A 16,749-nucleotide genomic window follows, 5' to 3' on the forward strand; every position below is an offset into this window, starting at 1 on the left:
CAAATCAAATCATTTGCTTGGTAACAGGCATTCCTCCAATGGACTGCTCACCCCTTTTCAAAACCATCTAAAACTCTAGAAACCTTTTGTTACCCTCAAAGCACATGAACCTTGACATTAAACATTTCAGTAGCCAGCAATTAACAAAGCAATCTCTATACTGTATGTGTTATAAATGAAAGCAGCTTTAAAGTTAGCAGAAGTTAACTTCAATCAGTGACATAGGCAAGCACTCATATGATGAGACAAAGCTTTGACCCCATCAATTGTGCTGCTTTAAGTTCATGGTCATTGTGTTCTAACAGCCTGTCTTCTGAAGATCAGTCCCTTGGCAGGCCCTTTACTATCAATCTATGCTATTTCTCACCAATATTAGAAACTCTGTTAGGACTCAACACATTTTAAGATTTAGATCATTATCAAACAACCAGAGTGTTCTCTTGAACTAAAAGAAATTAGACAACATGGCGGAAAAATCTAATGTCTATTACCATTCCTGAGAGTCATCATGAAAATTTAAGGCTATGAAAATGTCTGGGCATTTGACTAAAGGAACAGACTCAGCATATTATGGCCTACTTAGTGCTTTTCAAAGGGTCACCCCAGGGTTCCCACAGCTGACCTTGTGCAAGACTTTCTTTGAAGTACCAGGTTTTACCTCAAATTTTCATATGAATATCGCATTTTAAAGCACAATGTATATGAATCTGTTTAAATATTATTAAACATTTTTAATAAGCTACCAGTGAATGTTCTCCTAAATTTTTGTGTAAAACAGATTCCTCAAGAATACACAAGCTGTTTTATTTTGTAGCTCCTGGGGGCACATTATCACATCACCATCCTGCTCATCCAGTATACCCAGTGTACTCCAGTTTGAGAAAATGAGCACTGAACAGAGATTCTATTTGCTTAAACTAGTGCAATGCCTAGAATATAATAGGTACTTAATACATATCTGTTGAATGAATTGGCAGAATGGTTTCAAGAACTAGTTTTCCACTGTAGAGAACATTCCCAAAAACTCATTTGAGACATATAATTACTCCCAACCCACAAAGGCAAAAGGACAAAAGGAATGTATCAATTATGATTTACAAATATTGATAAGGAAGAACAATAAAAATCATATATTACTTAATTTAGTTAGAAATGAAAGGTTGCCAGGATGTCATATAGGGATATTATTTCCTATTACTGGGGAGGGAGGGCAGGGAGTGGTAAAGTTATTAAAAACCAATTCCATATACTGCACACAAAGACGAGTTTTCAATTGTTGGTTGTGTTTTCCTTTGCACATTTTTAATATTAATGATCTCAAACTTATGGAGAAAAACAAAGAATTATAATGGACAACCATGTTCCCATGTAACCATGCATGGTGCTAGAACTACTAAAAGCCAGGAACTATGCCTCATTTGTTTTTACCTTTCTCCTGCTTTTAATACTGATTTCCATACACATGAAGAGTTCAATAAATATTTAGCAACTGCAAAGTAGAAGTGTTTAATCATATTAAATAAATTCTTAACTCAATCCTCCCTTCTCTCCCCACTAAAAGACCCACTCTAAAGAAGCATGCTTTGGTTAAAATAACAAAAGAAAAACAAAAAATAAATATTCCTAATGGTACTAGATGAGAGAGTATTGAAAGACCTAGTCCTTGGCTCATTTCAATCACATGACCCATATCTGTTTTCCTATGATAAAATGAGCCTCGTACAGCCAGCCCTCTATTCAGAGTTGTTGCATGAATAAATCAGCACGTATTTACATGGTAACCAGTATAAGAAAGGTACTGGGAAGGAGGCAGCTGTATGTTTACCTTTCTAATCTCCACCACCAAAAGCAACAACTTCTTATGTGCAAGGTGCTGATTTAAGCACTTTACTGTAAGGTATACAATCCCTTATCTGCAAAACTTGGTGCCAGATGTGTTTCCAAATTCAGAAATGTCCAGGCTTTTGGAGAGGCAATAACCTGTATATACTATATATTACATAATACCCCAGTAGGGTCTGAGGCACTACTCCATAAAAATACTAATTTACCAGCAAAACCAAATGATGATTAACATTAAATAGAATAAAGACCATAAATATCCTCATATCAGTTCAAGTCAGATTTTGCCACCACCTGAGTATGGCACTTACCAAACAAAAATTTTTATCGGCTATCAGAGCTTTTGAATTTCAACAACTCCAAACAACAAGTTGTAGACTTAGGTGACTCATTTAATCCTTATAAGTACCCTAAGAGGCAAATTCTCTCATCCTTATCTTACTTACAGATGAGAAATATGAGGTATGGAGAGGTTAACCAACTTGCCCAGTGTCCCACGGCTAGTAAGCCTCCTAGCCAAAACTGGAACACAGCCTAACCTCAGAGCTTATGCTCTTAACAACTGTACTCCAGGTCCTCTGAGAAACACCTTGAGAACACTTGACAAATATGTGAAAAGTAAAACAGCATTCAATGATTTAAGTATCTAAAACAATAATAGGAGAAACATCACAAGACAGTATCTATTCCTTATTCAACTATTTATAGAGGGCATAGCAAATGCCAGGTGCTCAGGATACAATGAGGAGCGAACCAGACAAGGTCCAGGTTGCCTTCATGAAGTCAGAGACCAGTGGGGAGATAGCCAGGCATCAAATAAATGTAATCATGTTACTCAAGGGAAGTGTGTGATTATCAGAGGAAGAGATTGGGTCATTGGCTTTGGTGTAAAATAGGACAAGGGATTTGAACTGTTCCTTGACTAATATTGGGATTTGCAATGACAGAAAAGAAAGGGGAGGGCTTCTCAAATAGATGATGGCATGGCATCCATTCAACAAGCAGTTATTGTGTACCTACTCTATACCAAGAATAAAGCTAAGCAGAAAAGTCCCAAACTGGAGAAAATCAGTTTAAACCAACAGAGGATTTGTGTAAAAGAGTAATAAAGACATGTAAGACAATAGGCTTGGGTCAAACCATGAAGATTCCTTGAGTGCTAAGTTAAGGAGTAGGAGGTATACTCTGCAAGAGTTGCTGAAGATTATTTTTGCAGGTTATTGCCCCATAATAAATATTACGATTTACCCCATCTGGGTGGCTCAGTGGTTGAACGTCTGCCTTTGGCTCAAGTCGTGATCTCAGGGTCCTGGGACCAAGTCCCATATCAGGCTCCCCACAGGAAGCTGCTTCTCCCTCTCCCTATGTCTCTGCCCCCTCTCTCTAGTCTCTCATGAATAAATAAATAAAATCTTTTAAAAAAATTACCCCTGTGAAATGTTGATGACTATCTGAATTCCTACTTTGGGGCCAATCAGACCTCAAAGCTGGATTGCTTCTGAGCAGGAGCTCAGGACACAAAATAAATATCAAATCTAAATTCATTTATGCCTCAAGGAATAGAGTAACTCTAATCTCTCAAAGAATGGCAATTTGAAAACTCTGGAGAGGGGTGCCTGGCTGGCTCACTCACAAGAGCATGCGACTCTTGATCTTGGGGTCATGAGATCAAGCCCCATGTTGGGTGTAAGGATTACTTAAATAAATAAAAACTTCTTTAAAATCTTAAAAAAAAAAAAAAAACTCTGGAGAAGGCAAAGGTAAAAGAAAATGGCAAGCTCCCCTTAAAATCTCACATGCCATTTCTAAAACCTAAGTATTCTTTCATATTCAAATGAAACCTCCAACCTTCCAAAGGAAACATATTATTTCTATGAAAAAAATAAAACATCATTCTTTGAGAAACAAATTCTTAGGCTGATCAATGGTCTGTTTTTTAATAAAGCTGATGTCAACTTACCTCAGGGCACAGGTGACAAGATAACTCTGGAAAGTAAACTGCTTTTCGACACATTCATCTCAGAGCTCCCAGTCTCCTATCCCCTTTTCCACACAGAGTGGAAGAACCAAATTACTTATTTAGCATACATATCAAACAAAGCTTTTCATCCTCAGGTTTTAATGTAAACAACTGAGCAGCTAGACAACCTCTGCAAAACACATTTTTATTTATTTCCGAGTAATTTTTTTTTTTTCCAGCCAGTGGTGACCTTCCACAGGAAAGTAGTTAATAAAGACTCTTCCATGGCTTCCTCTTGTTCTGAGAATCAAATCCAAATTCTTTCTCAGAATTTCCAGGCCCTCTATTATTATCCAACTCCCTTTTGGGCTCTGAAATACCTTTATTCCCATCCACCCACCTCATTGGGGCTAACCATCCTGGCTTGCTTTCTGTTCCTCAAACACCCTGTGTCTGTTTTCCTGCCCCAAGGCCTTGGCTCTTACTTGGCTCTCTGATCTTCGCAAGGTAGGTTTATTCCTTCTTCTCTTTCAGGTCTCTGTTCAAAGGTCACCTTTGCTGCTAAGAGGCCTTTCCTCACCACCTTTGCCAAATAAGCCCTTCCCAGGTCTCCATATCACATTTTGTTATTTATTTCCTTCACTGTTTTTCCTACAATCTGTGAGAATCTTCTTCATTAGTCTATTTGTTGTCTCTATCCTTTGGTGGACTATAGCCTCTGTGAGAAGACACAGGGCCTCATGCCTAATAGAGAGGCCTTTCGCATATAGGAAGTTGCTCAAGAGATTTTGTCAAGTAAATTACTAAATGAATGAACAATATATTTAAAAGCTGATTGATATGAACGTCAGTAACTGGAAAAAAACCTTTTTTTCCTCTAATTTTGAGATGCCTTCTCTAGGGCTGTTCATTCTTCCATAATCTTTCTACATTTTCTGAAATCTGATGATGCCTGGCAAATTGTTTCACAGCAGTAAAAGTAGATCCATTTCAAGTACTGGATTTAAGAAAAAAAATACTTTCAGGGGGTTGTAGTAGTTTATTAAATATCAAAATCAATTTGAAAAGTAGTTGGTCTCATTTCACTACTGCAAGTCAAGTTACATGAAGAAAAGTAATATAAAATGTTAAGAAAATTAAAAAGACAATTCATTAGCAACCTGCAGTTATATTTAGTGACATCAGAAACATCTGCTCTGATAACCTCTAGGTATACCAGGTGGGTTTATCAAATACATATTGAGACATGTTGAAAAGATTCAGAGCAAAATGCTTAGGATGAAGTCATAACCAACTTTTGTTTTCTGGCAAACTGAAATAGATCAATTTGGTGGCAATCTTAGCTTAGATTTAGTATCAGTAATCATCACAAAGGGGGAAAAAAACTAACAGAATGATACAAACTGTTTTCCTTGAAACAATTTGCAAGTTAGTATGTCTTTCCAGGATGGGTTGCCAAGAAAGTTAGAGATTTAGGTTGGCCCAATAAATATAAACCCTCTTTCCCTACTCTATTCCATTTTTTAAATGAAACTCAAGTGAAGTCAGGGATTTACCAAATGAGGGAAACTACAAATCATCTGCAATCTATCTAAGTAATCTGATAATCAATAGCCTTTACTGCTCGTAAAAACTGCTTTCCTTAGAACCTTGACTTCAAACTCCATATAGTCACACCATGATTTTCAAAGTATGCTTATGAAAGTGTAGATTTCAAAACCAGGGGAAACTGAAGCTTTCATTCATCTATTTTCTAAATACATTATTGGATGTTGAGGCAGAAACTTACATTCGTTGTCTCACTGCCAAAGCAAGTACTAGCAGGACAGTGAAATTTGGCCCTTACCTTCATTCCCAACTCAGTTTCTTCTGAGATTACTGCCTGTGAATGCACATTGTGTCGATCGCAACACCTGATCGCATATCAAGCAGACAATGCTATAATTCTGAGGATATTGATACAAAGTTGCCATTCAAGGAGCTACTATCTTTAAGTGTAAAACGATGTCATGACTGCTTGGTCCATCATTTTACTTTTCTATTTTCAAATCTGAGCATTAAATACAGCCCATCTCCCAAAAAAACACAGCCACAAACAACAGCATGTGGTAATTCACTGTACCTGCCTCTCCTTTCAGCCTCTCCATTCAATTTTCTTCACACACTAATTTCAGCATGGAAGTGAGTATATGAGCCTCAGTATGGGAGAGACTGGAGCAACTGCATGTGGAGAAGGTGACATCCCTGAGAAAGTAAGTGGTACCGTGTGAAATTGAGTTAAGCAAAGTAATCTCCTGTCCACAGCAAAGCAGTGTGTTTTGTAAATATGTGATCTGTAAATGCTGCTTCTTGAGGGTTTATAGAAATAGGAGGTGTACACAAGAAACTCTGGCTTCTTTAAAAAAAAATTCAAGGCAGGTGTCCTCCCAACAGAGGCAGTTTTAAATTAACCCCGGATTTTCTCAGTTCCCATGCAGTGTGCTCAGTAAACAGCCTACACTAACTTGAGTGAGTATCCCAAACTAGAATTCTGAGTACAATAAAAGATGAACATCCCAGTTTTCAGATGGAAGAAATGGAAGCAGGCATCCTAAGTCCTCGTCTCCCTCAGGCCCGCTCAGCAATGGAGGAAGAATCAGATTTTGGGCCATGTGCTGGGATTGCATACAAACATACACACAAGCATACATAACATACATTTCAAGTGGTTGTGGTTCTCGGACTAAGTTATTGAAACCTGGAAAGAAACTTCTGAGTCTCTTAGCTAATGTATACTGGAAGATCATTCCCATCAACTTCAGTAAGCCGTAGGCTAGACAGTAAGCTTCCAAGAAAATCATTAGTCAACTGTGTTTAAACCAAAGAAGCCAAGACAGTCAGAGATGAAGCCGTTTAGAGAGGAGTTAATAGCTTCGAGGAAGGGGAGTGTGCTCCTGAGTCGGAAGGCAAGCGCAGAAGCCTCCCAAGTTGGAAGGTTGTGAGGGAGGGATGGCTTGGAAGGCACAAAGCAGAAACTGTTAGAAGGCAAGAGACAGTGGGGCTGAGGCGGGCGGAGGGACCCCAGACCATCAGGGCAGCGACAGCGAAGCCCGGCCAAGAAGATCTTGGAGGGATAACAAAGAAGCAAAGGAAAACTGGGTTCGGGGGTACTGAAAGAACCCAGGCGTCAGGCGGAGCCTCGGGCTCTGGGAGGTGGGGATGAGAAGGTGCAGGGATGAGCGCACACCCGCCCGCGAGGGAGAAAGAGGGGGGGCGTGCAAAGAGCCCATCTGGCTCCGTGTCCCTCTGCCCTGGTGCGGGGCACAACTCCTTACCGCGCACCGCCTCGCCGCGCCGGGTCCCGGAGGCGAGGAGGCGGCTGCTGAAGCCCCTGCGACTTCAGGACCCTGCCTCACCTTGTTCGCTGCGTCCCGCGTCCCGCGTCCCGCCGCCCGTCAGCCCGCCGCTGCGCTCTGAGGGCCAAAGAGCGAGTCGCGCGGCGCAGCCGGGGCTCCCTCCTGCTGCGAGACACCAGCCCCCGCACCTCCGCACCCCCCGCTCGCCCTGGTCACTTCGCCCTCAAGCAGGCGGAGAGCGCGGACCCCAACCCGAAAGCCGCTGCACTTATTTTCGAAAGTCCCCGTTCCAGGCTTCCCCGGAATGGGAGCTCAGCTGCCGCGGCCGCAGCGGCAGAGCCTCCGCCTGACCTCACCGGGGGGTGGGGGGAGAGGGAGGGGGCGGGAGCCCAGTTAAGGAGGGGAGGGGGGCGGGGGAGGGAGCGCGCGGGCGGGGGCAACATGGCGGCGGGGGTGGCCCCGGCGGCGCCTGCGCGGGAGGCGGAGGGGAAAGCTGGGGCTAGGACCGTGCGTGGGGTCCGAGCAGAACTCCTCCCTCACAAGCAGTGCGGGGCCGGGGTGGCCCGGGGCGGCGGGGGGTTGGGGGGGTCGCCCAGTGGCCCTCACACCTCCGGAGCTGGGACGCTAGCGGTTGAGCACACATGGCCTCTAGTGCCCAGGAGACAGGAGAGGTGAAAACTGTCAAGTACCCGGGGCGCCAGCGCCCCGGGTCAGCGGCTCCAGGGAGGAGGCCGGCCTTGCTCTCGGCCCCTCATACGCGCCCAGGGCCCCGGGCGCCGGGGTGCGCCCCGGAGCGGAGCCGCTTCGCCTCAGAGGGGCGCGCACCTCCAAATAAGCCTTCCCGTGCGCCGAGCGTGTCGTGTGTCCCCCTCCCTACGGGAGTGCAGAGCATGAAGAAAGAGGAAGCACAACCACAGCTACAGCAGTTTAACATTTTACTGGAGCGTTTACTACAAACCACGCGCTGAACTGTTAATTCCCTTAACTCTCTCAGCTACTCCACAAGATCCACATTATTCTCATCTCCATTTTGCAAGTGACAACCCTGAGGCGTAAAGGTCAAGCGAGTTGCGAAGGTGACACAATTAGTAAGGGATAGAGCAGGACCCGGGATCCCAAGCAGTGTGGTCCCAGCACCCAAGCTTCCAAACCGGTAGGGCTGCTGCTGCTCTAAGTCAGAATCTTAACTCTACTCCCAGTTCAGTCAGCCTAGCCCCCAACAAGAACTCCAAGTCAACCCTGTTTTTCCCTTTCACGTCTTCTATCCATTCCTTGCCTTCTAGAAGGCTACAGCCTGAGGCCACCTTCCTATACCTCTCCCTTAGACTCGTCTACTGGTAATTCCAGACTCCTCCTGGAAAAATAATGGGAGCTTGCTATTGACAACCAGTTTGCTCACTGTTCTGTTTTGTGTTTTCCTTAAGGAAGTGACTGGGTGAGTATGGGAACTGTAGTTCGTTATATTTCCTAATATTTCTCCCTTTGCCTGCCAGTAAATAGACAGGAATCTGGGCTGTCAGCATTGCTGACTTACTATTTCAGATTCCATACACTGAAATTCTAGCAGCAGGTTTTAGGTGACTTTGAAAACAATCAGCCACTCAAAGACTTTCTAGAACTAAAGATATGACCAGGATGTTAGGCTTTATCAAACTGGCGAAAAGAAGAAACTCCAGATGCACATGGAATTTGCATTATTATCTTTTACCTGTCAGTATTTTCAATGCAATTCATCTTTGTAAACCACAATGCATTCATTGACTTCTCCACCAAGCTTATTCATTAATTACTGTATCCCTACATAACACACAAAATGCTTATTATGCAGAAAGCACCTGTTACAAAAGTTTACGGTCTCATTGAGGAGATATGTTTAAAGCAATCGATTTCAGCATATATTAAAAACCTGGCACATAGGCTGAAAATAAATAAAAATTGAGTTGATACACATCCAAGTCATTGCATCACCCCTACCATAAAAAGGTTCAAGTGCGGTTGTTTTACAGTAAGTTCTCAAACAGAAAAGACAGGAAAATGGAATAATCAGGTGTGCCCCAGTGGCCCTTATTCACAAGATGAGAAAACCCTTCATGATACACAGCAAGGAGAGGGTTAATTACAGAATCTGAATTTAAATAGCCAGATGGGAATAACATTATTATGAATACATATTCTATAGGAATGTACTGGATAGTTTATCTCGTGGACAAAGCACTCTAGTTGGAGTTAATTAGAAGACACTTACATCCTATATGACATCGTTAGTTTAGTCCCATCAACTCCCTGAGTATGTTTTCCTGAATTCACAGTGAGGATAATAATGATATTGGCCAGTCCTGCACACTGTGTCATTCTGGATTTTAAATCAAATAAGTCATGTCAAAGTACCTTATACACATGTAAAGAATATATGCAAATGTTAAGTGATGTTTTTATTAATATCAGACTGGCCACTATAAGTTAGAGATGTGATTATGAAGGATTTCCCATGCTAACCTGTACCCAAAAATGTCAAGAACTAGGAAAAGCATTTGAAGATACAACTGTACAGTAAAAATCTGAAGAATGGGGAGATACAACAGAGATTCAAGAAATGAGAAAACAAGTCAAAAGAAAGTATTGGTGCAAAGAATATAGAAAAGAATGATGGCTATCATGGGCTCAATTATGTCCCCCTCCTCAAAATTCATATGCTTGATCTTAACCCCCAATACATCAGAATGTAATCTTATTCAGAGATGAATTCTTTAAAGAGGTAATTAAATTGAAATGAGGTCTTTAGCGTGGGCCTTAATCCAACTATTGTCCTCTTAAGATGAGGAGTTCAGGACACATACCTGCATGCACACTGAGGAAAGACCACGTGAGGATACAGTGAGAAGTTGACAAAGCCAAGGAAAGAGGCCTCAGAAGAAACCAAACCTGCTGACACTTGGATCTCTGACATGTAGCCTCTATGAAAACTATGAGAGAATACATTTCTGTCCTTTGTTGTTGACACCATCCAGTCTAACAAACTAACATAATGGCAAACATTTTTAAATTCCAGCTAGAGTATCCTCTGTATTAGTTATTGCTAACTGCTGCGTAACAAACTGCCACAGGGATGCCTGGGTGGCTCAGTGGTTGAGCGTCTGCCTTTGGTTCAGGGCGTGATCCTGGGGTCCTGGGATCAAGTCCCACATCAGGCTCCCTCTGCCTGTGTCTCTGCCTCTATCTCTCTGTGTCTCTCATGAATAAATAAATAAAATCTTTAAAAAAAAATAAACAAGCTGCCACAAACCTGGTGGCCAGCCTAAAACCACATACATTTCTGTTTCCATGGGTCAGGAGTCCAGGCGTGGCTGTGCACACTGCTCAGGGTCTTACAAGGCTGCAAAGTGTCAGCTGGGCTGCATTCACATGTGGCACTCAGGGTCCTATTCCAAGCTCATTCATATGGTTGCCTGAATTCAGTTCCTCATACTTATAGGACTGAGACTCTCACCATCTAAAGGCTCTAGAGCCTGCCCCTCTCCATATGCAGTTTATAACATGGCTGTTGGCTTTGGCAGCTCAGCAAAACTCTCCCCTCCAGAAGGGACTTTAATTACATAGTCAAACTCTCTTCTCCTTTGTCATATAATGTAGCCAAATCATCAGAGTGACCTTAGCATATTCACAGGTCTCGACTACATGTAAGAGGAGGAGAATATACAGGGCATCTACACCAGAGGCCAAGACTCTTGGAGGTCATCTTAGGATTCTTCCCACCACACTCTCCAAAGTTTTGACAGCACCAGTTTAATTATATATTTATAAAAATGCACCAAGACAGAGACCACACAGGCAGCTATGGACACACATGCACATATGCACGTGCACACACACACACACACACACATGTCAAAGAGCACAAAGCCATGGCAGATGCCTAGACCCTCAAGAAATATTTGTAAACCTGCTGTGTGCCTAACAGCTGTGAAACCAAAGGATTGCAATGATGTTCACTCTGATTAAAGAACAAACGAAAAGTATGAGGACACCTTTTTCGCCTCTCTGCTCCATTTGTGTTCCTTTGAAACACTCATCTGGTCCATTACTGAATGGAACCAGTATTTATGGAGAGCCTACAGGGTGTCTGCTTAGTCCTTTTTTTCTAAAAGATTTATTTACTTATTCATGAAAGACACAGACTGAGAGAGAGAGAGAGGCAGAGACACAGGTGGAGGGAGAAGCAGTGTCCTCACAGGGAGGCTGATGCAGGACTCAAACCTGGATCCCGGGATCACAACCTGAGCCGAAGGCAGCCACCCAACTGCTGAGCCACCCAGGTGTCCCTGCTTAGTCCTTTACTCCATAGAATGGAATAAGGAACAGAATTAGGAGAAAGATTTCCATTCTCTTGTGGCTCAGAAACTAGTCCAGATATGAAAAGTAGCCAGATATGTGTATACACACACACACACACACACACACACACACACACACTATACAGTGCAGTGGAGGCAGAGTTATATGTTTGAACACAGAAATAAATACACACTTGCTAAGTGAAGAAAAACCAACATGCTCCCACCCTCTTAGTCAGATAATGAGCTCTAGAATAAGTGAGCTCCTAACTGGGCTTCAAGGAGAGGTCAAGCTCAACCTGGAAGAGTCAGAGGGAGGAAAGGATCTAAAGGATCTGTACAGGTTTTCTAACATCAAAGATGACCCTAGCCATAAACTATACTAACTCTGTGTGAGGGCCTTTGAGAAGATTCTAACCCTGCCCTCTTCTGTCAAAACTTTTCAGAGCCGAATTCTCAGCACAGCTCCTATGCATTTAACACTTACAGGAGCTCGAATTTGGAGGGTTAGAAATCAAAAATTTCCTGGGGAAGCTGTAAGTATAAGGTTCTAAAAATAAAGCTATAGGGTGAGCTCCTCTCTCTGCCTAGATGCTCCAGCCTATGTCCTGACTCTACAGAGGACTGCACCCACAGAAACCCCCACAACACAAAGGGTCCTCAATTCCCCTGTCTCAACTGACTTCCTACTCTGTGTCTTCAAATAACACACTCATCTGCCTCTTAACTTCCCCATTCGTAGCCCTCTGACTGCAGTCCTCTCTCTGTCATCCTTTCATTAGTACCAAAAGCTCCTCATGGGTAAAGGCCCTGAAGTGGGAACAAGCCTGGTGCATTTGCAGAACGAAAGGAGGCCACTGAGTACCAAGGGAGAAGAGGAGAATGTGAGGAAGTTGGAGATGCTGGCAAGGGCTAGATCCTGTAGGGCCTGCAGGCCATGGTGAAGTGTTCGGAGTTGACTTCAAGTGCAAATGATACTACTGATGAGCTTTATAAGCACGAGTGTGAGAAGAAGCAATATATGTTTTAGAATCACCATGGCTTCTCTGAGTTGGCCTTGGGCAAAGCCAAGCTGAGAGACTGGTTAAGAAGGCTACAGTAGGCAAACTAGTGACAATGCAGCTTCAAATAGGGTGGTGGCAGTAGAGACAGAAAAAAAAAAAAAGGCAGATGAATTAGAGATCTATTGAGGATGACCCAGCAACTAGGAAGACACATTCGATTGGAGGAAAGATGATGTCATTTAATAAGTCGGGGAAGGCTGGAGCAGGTGGGTTTCGGGGGAGGTTTTTTTGGTGGGGGGCGGATGGAGGTTGTTGCCTAGAAAGTTCCTTTTTAGACATGTTATGTTTTTCTGTGCAATATTCAAGAGGAGAAAACAAGCAGGCAGGGATGTATGCATCAAAAACTCAGAATAGCTTCTCTGTGATGGAGAGTCCTCATTGGCAGGCTCCAACAAGAAATAGTATATAACCATTGTCTATATCCCCACCAACATGCTGCAACATGATATACATAACAACCTGGATGAATCTCAAAATAATTATTCCAAGTGAAAGATGCCACACCAAAAAAGACATACGTGATTCCATTTATATAAAATTCTAGAAAATCAAAATAATCTATAATGACAGAAAGCAGATCAGTGATTGCCTGGGGATAAGAATAGGGAGTGAGGGAAGTAACAAAGGGGTACAAGGAAACTTTTGATAGTTAACTCTGTGTTCATTATCATTACTGCAGTAATGGTTCCACCTGTATGTACAAATGTCAATATATATTAAATTGTACACTTGAAATATGCGCAGTTCATTGTATGTCACTTATCTGTTTAAAAAATCAGTCAGGGGGCAACCCGGGTGGCTCAGCGGTTTAGCACCGCCTTCGGCCCAGGGTGTGATCCTGGAGTCCCGGGATGGAGTCCCGTGTCAGGCTCCCTGCATGGAGCCTGCTTCTCCCTCTGCCTGTGTCTCTGCCTCTCTCTCTCTCTCTCTCTCTCTCTGCATCTCTCATGAATAAATACATAAAAATCTTTTAAAAATAAGATTTATAGCTAAATACTTTTTAAAAATCAGTCAGATGCCTTGACAAACTGTAGTGTCTCTATTTTCTTTCTTTTTTTTTTTTTAAAAAAGACTTTTTAAAAAAGATTTTATTTGTTTATCTGACAGAGAGGGAGAGAGAGCACAAGCAGGGGGAAGGGCAGGCAGAGGGAAAGGGAGAAGCAGATTCCCTGCTGAGCAGGGGATTCCCGACTGGGGCTGGGGCTCCATCCCAGGACCCAGGGATCATGACCTGAACTGAAGGAAGATGCTTCAATGACTGAGCCACCCAGGTACCCCTATTTTATTCTCTTTCTGTAAATAAGAATACAAAAACAGGGATACAGTCAAGGCTCAGGAATGGATTAGATTCAGAGACTGGAGAGCTGGCGGGACTATCTCCATCTTTCTCTGGGTACATTATCAAGGAATCTACTTCATTATTCTTTCTTATTACAGACTGGCATTTTATGCTTTCCCAGCTGCATGGTAAGACATGAATGGCCACAAATCCTTAGGTTATATCTCTGCTATTTAAGAGGCCAACCAGACTGAAACGAGGATCTCTAAAACTCAATTCCATAGTCCATTGGAGTATTTCTGATTGGCCCTTTTTGTATCAGGTATGGACTTCTGGATCAATGAACTAATCTCTGGCCTGCACGGAATCTAAACTAGATGAGAAAAATCTTAGCCTAGCCATTAAGGATTTGGGAAGATAGGGGCACCTGGCTGGCTTAGTCAGAGGACCATGTGACTCTTGATCTCAGAGGTCATGAGTTCAAGCCCCACATTGTGCATAGAGCTTACTTAAAATAAATAAATAAATACATTTAATTTTTAAAAAAGAGAAAAAATTTGGGAAAATAGTCATCATGACTTTAGTCACTATTAGAGCTTTAGCCAGATCCAAAAAGGTATTGTTACTGCCAGCCAAGAGTCCTACTAAATCATCTGGCATTTATAATGGGGGATACCAGGGGAAAGCCAGACATACTAGGTAAGAAACTTCAATTTCTGAGGTCTCACCAAAGAATTTCCTGAGGCATCCTCCTCCTACACAAATGTATTCATGGTTTTCATTATAAAGCCAGTAACACCATGATTGGTGGAATATACCATAGAAGCATCCAGAAATTAGAGAAGGGAAGCCCACATTCTTTACCTACACCCTACCACAGAGTTTTCCACCATGCTCTGAAGTTCAGATCATTAAATAAAGAACAAAGGGAAAGAACAGAGTCCCAAATGTCAGCTTTTATTTTCTTTAAAAGATTTTATTTATTTATTCATGAGAGACACAGAGAGAGAGAGAGAGGCAGAGACACGGGCAGAGGGAGAAGCAGGCTCCATGCAGGGAGCCCAACGTGGGACCCGATCCTGGGTCTCCAGGATCATGCCCCGGGCTGAAGGCAGCGCTAAACCGCTGGGCCACCAGGGCTGCCCTAAATGTCAGCTTTTAATCAAATTAAGCAAAGAGAGTATCATTCTCATAAGTAACCAAGCTATTGTAGTAAGGAATCTGGGATGCCACATAACACCAAAGGGCTCTGGAATTATCCTCTAGCTTGAAATGAAATTAACAGGCAACTGATTAAACTATTCCAGGAGTTATTTAAAAACATTTCTTAAAAACTACCATGTTAAAAGTCAGATTCACCATCTTCTCTTTTCCCCAAACCAATGCCCTTCTTTTTGTCAATAAATACATCATTTTTCCTGTCCCCCAAGTTTAGAATGTCATCCATCTCCCCCTTCACTCAATGAGCATTTACTGAATATCTCCCCTATGCAAGGCCAATGCTAAAATCTATGAGAGACACAAAGAAATATAAGAGCTGGTACCAAAAAGTATAAAATCATTTTGGGGAGATATGTCAAAACTCAAGTAACCTCTATAGCAGCTATATGTGATAAGGGCCTGTAAGCAATGGGAATCCGTATAAACCCTGTTGTATCTATTGATATGGATGTTGGAAATAAATTTCCAGCATCAGGAATTTGGTTAAATACATTATACAAGTAAATAATCTAATAATCCATAGTCTATCAAAATGATACATGATTATATGTATTGAAATGGAAAGATGTTCATGATAGATTACAAAATAGCATGTATGATATCTCCACAATACACATGCAAATATACATACAGAGAAAACTATACAATAAATAGTACTAGTGATTATCCATTGCTATGTAGGAATATGGGTACAATCATATTCTTTTATTTGTTTGTACTTCTGATTTTTCAGTACTAAGCATGGAAGAAGAAAATAATGTGATTCTTTTTCTAACAAAGAAAAAAAGGCTTCAGAGAAAATTCAATACAAAGTCATGTTTTAGCCATCTCATCTCTAAGTGGGACTATATCCACTAGAGATTTAAAAATAGAGTAGTTGGGGCACCTGGCTAGTTCAGTTGGTAGAGCATGTGACTCTTGATCTGGAGCTTGTGAGTTCCAGCCCCACATTGGGTGTAGAGATCACTTTAAAATAATATCTAAAGTTTTTTTTATTATTTATTCATGATAGACATAGAGAGAGAGAGAGAGGCAGAGACACAGGCAGAGGGAGAAGCAGGCTCCACGCCGGGAGCCTGACACAGGACTCGATCCCGGGACTCCAGGATCGCGCCCTGGGCCAAAGGCAGGAGCCAAACCGCTGAGCAACCCAGGAATCCCCCTAAAATAATATCTAAAAAAAAAAAGGCAGAGCACTTAATCAGAAGATATTTATACAGAGATGGTAGTTAAAACAATGGAAACAATTAAGAAAACTCAGGGGAACATAGTCTCATAGAAGTCTTAGGTGCCAGATGAGAGACCAAAGAATAATAGAAAAGAGAAGAGGTCACCTGCAAGGGAGAAACAAGGAAACATTAGAACCAAAGGAGAATCAGTTGTGCTAACCATAAAAAAGAGAGTGGAGGGGGACATGGTAACACTCTCCAAGTGGAACTGTCCCAAGCAAGTGTTAAATTTTAAAGTTTAAGATGCCTTTTAAAAAATTCACCATGGTATAACCATATAAAATAGTGTCATCTTTATCAAATGTGAATCTAAATATGTCATTTATCAGTTTAAAACTGGCTGCTTCTTTGCACATTAGAACCACAAAAATCATGAGACCAGTGCTGGAAGGGAATGCAAAGACCCTTTTGTCTTGACCCTTAATTTCACCAATGAGCAAAGTGAGGCCCAAAGAACTAAACTGATTTTCCTTAAGTCACACAACCAG

The 16,749-nt window shown here is 42.1% G+C and overlaps 1 protein-coding gene across 15 annotated transcripts in view; it reads right to left on the reverse strand.

Moving 5' to 3' along the window:
* Positions 1–7,487, reverse strand: part of KLHL13 (kelch like family member 13) — a 221,912-nt gene extending 214,425 nt beyond the window's left edge. For 6 of the 15 annotated variants that reach the window (XM_041742184.1, XM_041742182.1, XM_041742176.1 and 3 more), the window contains exon 1: positions 7,198–7,487. The gene's annotated coding sequence lies outside the window, so the exon portion shown is untranslated. Of the gene's footprint in view, positions 1–5,924; positions 6,047–7,116 lie in introns of all 15 variants that reach the window. The other 9 variants (XM_041742180.1, XM_041742177.1, XM_041742168.1 and 6 more) reach the window with 2 other exon arrangements.
* Between the last annotated feature and the right edge of the window lie 9,262 nt (positions 7,488–16,749).

Source organism: Vulpes lagopus, chromosome X, assembly GCF_018345385.1.
Source record: "Vulpes lagopus strain Blue_001 chromosome X, ASM1834538v1, whole genome shotgun sequence".
Taxonomy (NCBI): Eukaryota; Metazoa; Chordata; class Mammalia; order Carnivora; family Canidae; genus Vulpes; species Vulpes lagopus.